Here is a 6,193-nt window from a genome sequence, read left to right as displayed (position 1 = left end):
TATAAAAATATTCAATTAGAACTGGACAATTTACATAAAATTTGGAATCGACAAATGAAAACGGCACGTTTCTAGCACTTGTGGGTTCGAGATCTCATTGTTGAAAAGATTGGAGACAAACATATAAACTTTTCTGTGAGGAGGAACATATACGCATAAATCTAATAATTTAATATATAGATAATAATTGGAATAGTTTTATTTTCGAGTGCTATTTTTTAATATTCGCAATATTGAAATTTTTGAACTTAAATTTTTCGCGTGTTTGAAAAAAAAGAGATATTATTACTAGTAAAATTAACCTAATACAAACATATTTATTTTTTCAATTTTTCCGGAAAATCGAAAAAACGTTTTTTTTAAAAAAAAGGTTCAAAATTTCCGGAAATTTGACAACACTAGTTCAGACACACTTGTACTTTGCCCAGCATTAAACTCTGATCTTAGTTCCGACGCAGTTCGCCGCCTGTTCTGGTTTACCAGTCTGCCCAGCCTACGACGTTCGACATATGTAATGAGGTGGGGGCACCCAACCCCTCGACATTTGGACGTCTTTTCCCCTTGGTTTCTCCACTTGCTGAAGACAATCACCATAGCACTCCTCGAACACCTGACAAGTCCTGCAGTTTCCGAAATTCTCGTGCCGAGTGTTTCTGATCGAGCACTTTCTTCAAAATAATATTAAAAATTATAGAAAAATTTTCGAGACATTCGAGTCGAGTCGAGATTTTTACCAGCTGTCTCGACTCGACTCGAGTCTCGACTCGAAAATTCGAGTCGAGAAATACGTTTGTCTCGACTCGTCTCGAATTTTACAAAGTGTGTCTCGACTCGAATCTCGACTCGAATTCGAGTCGAGTCGAGTCGAGATTCGAGACATGTCTCGACTCGTGCGCATCCCTAATGGAGAAGTAGAAACGTCTGTATGACTACTGCAAATATGTGAAGACAAAAAATAAGTTATCAAGAAAGTGAAGGCACAGTTATTGCTAACCATTCGCATTAAAATTGAAAACATTTCATATTAGCATAAGCTATGGTTTGTTTCATAGTAACTACGGCTAAAATAATAAAATAGATAAATTGATTCGATTAGACAAATATATTATAATGTTTCAGAGAAACATAAATTTTAAGTGATACAAGATTGCGACGTTCAATAATATAATAGTTATAGTAACGAACAAATATACAATATATTTGTTCAATAGTATAATAATAGTATATTTGTGTGTTGTTGCTAAGTGTTAATGCAAGTAACATGATAACGTCTTAACCTCTTAAAATCCCTTTCTTGTCAACTTTAAACATCTGCCTTTTTCGTTTTATTGTTTTATATTCTATCTTGTTTTTCAATATTCTTGCCATTTAGTACTTCATTTTTGACGTTATAACAAAAATATTAAATTATATGGTACGAATATTTGAGTTAAGTTGATTTTTAGTTTAAAGTCCCTTTCAGCATTGAGGCTATATGAGACGGAACCAACTGATTAACATGGAATCCGAACCGCATGAACTCCCACCGGGAATCGAAAGCGGGTATCCCACCTGCTATGAATAATGTATCTTGTTTCGTGTTTTTTGTAGGCATATAATGTTCTTCTCCCGGTGGTCTTGTAGCGAGCACGTGCCTCTTTGGTCACATGGTCTGATGGAAGCATTAATAAAATCTGAACTATTATAGTGGTTCGGAATCCACCTTAACATATAAGTCTTAGTCTAATACAGCCTCGGTGCTGAAAAGAAACACTAACCTTCATCGAACAAACAAACAGATGTAACCCTACTTTAGTCTCACCATTCCATTACAAAATGAAATGAAATCTTACAGTTTAACGTCCCACGCTTATGTCGTTACGTTAAGGGAGGCGATGATTAAGGCAAGTAATGACGATGGAAGAATTAGTGGAATGAGAATGTGGAAGGAAATGGGAGTACACCGAAAAAACCATGGAAACGATGTTGTCCACCACAAACTAACTTGTCCGGGGATTGAATCAATAAGCCATTCCATTTGAAATCAAATGAAATTTTTACTTTTACATCCCTTGGCTATATTTTATAGCTTATAATAGACGGGCGATTAATGAGAGTGAATGATTATGAAATAATTGGTGAAAAGGATATGTGGAAGAAAATTGGATTACCCAAGAAATTCAACAGCATTAATCCATGTGTTTCATTTGCTACAAACTTAACTAGTGTTTAAAGAAGTTGCTCTAATCGCACTGCTCACATTTACTCACTGAACACGCATTATACACATTTTACACACAATATTCTTGTTTGTTAGATAGTGTCTTCGTTTGTTAAAGTTACTCGTTATGCAAATGCCCAGTTGGTTTGGGTACTCAGTTCTGCGCGTCCAGTTAAGGTCGAGATATTGCATTCTCATGCCTTTGGGAACGTAGCTCTATCTTCTACGCAACTTTTGCAAACGTATCAGGAAAGTAGCTTCAATACTAAATTAGATATGAATGCATACTCGGTTTTCCTATGGCCCAGCTCGCATACGCCTTTTGTAGAGTAGACAAACAGGTGTGTGTGTGTGTATGCAACCGAGAGAGATAAAGTTTAAAGCCCCACGATTATGCCGAATAAACTAAATAGAAGGTTTATCCACCACATGCGAGGTGAGAGCGAACCAACGAACAGCCGCATCTGCTCTACTATGTTGCCACAGACATTTTTCACACCAATACAGCTAGGAATTGAAAGTTATTTAGCGAATGATGAAAGTGGTCATAAAATTCTACAAAAACTAAAATTCTCATAAAAAATGTTTATCATCCATAAACTGTAAAACCTAGGCAAAAGCAAATATGATATACGTTCACAGTCAGTTCGAAAACCCCTCTTTGCCGAGTTTCATTAAAATCGGTTAAAACTATCATAAAAAGGGCGTATCTCACATTAAGTATAAGACCTACGTAAAAACTAATATGGTATTCGTAATTAGGATGTTCGAAATTCCTATATATACCGAGTTTCATCCAAATGGGTTAAAACTGTCAGAGAAAGGGCGCATTCCACATAAACTATAAGACCTAGGTAAAAATAAATATCTATTCGTAATCAGCATGTTTGGAAACCCCTATATACCGAGTTTCATCGAAATCGGCTAAAATTCTCACAGAAAGGGCGTATCGCACATAACTGTGAGACCAAGGTAATAATAAATTTGGTATTCGTAATCAGCATGTTCGAAAACCTCTACATACCGAGTTTTATGCAAATTGGTTTACTTCTCAAAAGCTGTATATACCGAGTTTTAACCAAATTGGTTATAATTGTCATAAAAGGCTGTACCCTACATAAACTATAAGATGATATCTACACTGTACGTCATACTCACAAAGGGCTGCAAAAACAACGCAGCCAATGTCATACTCGTGCTGCTCCTGTGTGTTATCGAATTTGAACTGTAAAGTTTCTGCGTATGCGTGTTATTTCTACTAAATTGGGACTGTAATTTTGTTGTGCATTCTCAAACAAGTGCTCCGTGAACCATGTCTTTGTGTGTTTTAATCTCTGCTTCACTGTTTCTGTCGTAGAAGAGTGAACGAGTAAAAATAATTGACTTTGTATGTTATTCCGGCGCCACTTCTTCATTCTGATTGAGGCCATGGCCTTTCTAGAATATATATTGCGTAGTCTGTTGCTGTTTTGCCGTAGCCTTTCTTGCGTAATCTTAAAAATGCTGCTATGTTCGTAGTCGGGTGCAACTTCTCCTGTGGTGTATATTCGGAACTGGAACTTTTACTCCATCTTGAATTTGAACAGTTTGCTCATGCGCCACAAAATGCTCCGTAAACAATGTGTGAGTGTGTTTTTTTGTTGTGAATGAAAAATAGGCCACTGTCTCTTATAATGATTAAAAAAAGGGGTCGAAACAGCCTACTTCTTGGGTAGTGTTCTCCATGGGAAGGAGTTCTGATACTGGAACTTGAGTCAGAACAGGAACCGGAACCAGAACTGTAGCAGGAACCGGAACAGTTTGCTCATGCGCCATAAATTGCTCCGTAAACCTATTGTGGGTGTGAGAGAATTGGAAAGGAAACCACACGTAAGCGGAGTGCGAACCCTGCTCTACTATGTTCAATACTTGTTGGAATATGTGCTTATAGTCCTATGTTGTAGCCTTTATAGTCTGTAGTCTGCTGCTGCTGCTGGTGTTATAGGAAACGGAAGTGGGAGTCTTTAACTGTAACTTCTAATAAATGGGGACTGCGCATGCGTAAACAAGTGTGTGTACTATGCTATTTAGGGAATGAAAAATCTGTCATAGTCTTTCATGACGCTTTAAAACAGGGATCGTAACAGCCTACTCGTTTCGTAGTCATCTCCGAAACCGGTAATGGTACTGGAACTTGAGTCGGAACAGTTTACGAAATCGCTACAATAGGTAACAGTCGTAAAAGGGTTCTCGTTGTGTAGTCTGCTTCGGAACAGTGACTGACACTGACACTGCATTGCTGATGTGCTACCAGATGCTCTGTAAAGCAAGTGTGTGTGTGTGTATGTAAGGGATAGAGACAGAGAGATCATACTATGTGCGTGCAATCCCACGCAAACGGGAAGCGAACCACTGCTCTACTATGTTAAATTGGACTTGAAATGTGTGTCCATAGTCGTATGTTGTAGTCTATGGTCTGCTGCTGGTGGTGGTGTTGTATTCAGTCGAAACCGGAAGTGGGAGTAGGAACTGTAATTTTTCTGTGCATGCGTGTAATATCTAATAAATGGGAAATTTAATTTTACTGCGCATTAGCAATCAAGTGTGTGCGTGTGTGTGTGTTATATATTGTTAAATCCTGTTATATTTTAATCTCTGCTGTACCACGTTGTTATAGTCTTTTTTCACATCAAAAAAGTGCTTGTAAAAGAGAACGAAAACACCCCTGATGTTATAATGATTGAAAAACACTACCGGCAGTGTCATGATCGTTCTGCTATGTTCATAGCCTTGCTGTTTGGTGTAATTCGAACTGTAATATTTCTGCGCATGGGTGGTTCTGTGGTGTTCATAGGCGTAAAAGGCTACTCGTTGCGCGCAGTCTGCTCCGGAGGAACCGGAACAGGTACTGGAACTATAGTTGGAATAGGGGACAGAAAATTAATCGGAACAGGAACCGGAACCGGAAGTGAAACAGGAACCGGAACAGTTTGCGCATGCACAGTAGGTCAAAAAACTCCCCCAGGTGCCACCACCCTACTTATGTACTTCATAGTATATTAATTAGAATATTTTGAGGAAATGGTGCACAAAATGTTGAAGATAAAACTAAACATAGCACCTTCTGTTTAGAATTAGTTTAATAATGGACGCTGCATCTAGACGATTTTTACGATTCATTTTAATTATTCATTTAAAGTAAGATACAGCGCGTGCCAGCCATTTTACCCTCGAAAATACGAGAAAGATAAAAATAAACACTATAGTATGAATAAGGCATAATAAATCAATAGTTCATTAATTTTAAGTCACGAGCCCCAGTTCATTGCGTTTTCACTTTCCACTTCTATCAATCTTGATTCTTCCATTTTCTGACAGTCTTCCATATTTGTGTCCCAACACTTTCATTTCACTCTAATCCACTAAGAGTTCCGTGTCTAAAATATGTTTGTAAATACCATTAGTATGTCTCATGAAGCCAAATTGTTAGTTGGAGTAACGTTACACGTTTTTGGCTTTTAAATAAAGCGTATTTGCTTTGTTGAGATATTTTATTTTATCCCGAACATATTGATGTCTGAAGGTCTGACCTATATTTTACACTGGTATTCCTTAATATACACACATATATAAATCCCAATACTAAATATCAGTCATGCCTTTACAAATCAATGTACCAGAACGCTAGAAACTAAAGTACTTGATAGTATCATTCAATTTGGAATAAATTTTGTAACGGAGAAATTAAAGGTGTAATGTATTTTGACAATACATTTTAATTCAAAATTACGCAAAATATAAATATCACGGGAAATCTCCCACAACGTTTACACACAAAAATGCAGTATTATAAAGTGAACCACTAAGCAAAACGCTCATTATTTAATAGTTTATCTTGACTAAATTAATGTTTATGAATTATGAAGAAAGAACAAGAAGTTTTCTTTCCTAATGTGATGTTCACTATCATTTTTCAAAGTTTTTTTTTTTATAATTATATAGAAGTATGTTGTT

This window comes from Thermobia domestica, chromosome 7 (assembly GCF_964235325.1).
Source record: "Thermobia domestica chromosome 7, izTheDome1.hap1.1, whole genome shotgun sequence".
Taxonomy (NCBI): domain Eukaryota; kingdom Metazoa; phylum Arthropoda; class Insecta; order Zygentoma; family Lepismatidae; genus Thermobia; species Thermobia domestica.
This window is presented reverse-complemented; position numbering follows the sequence as displayed.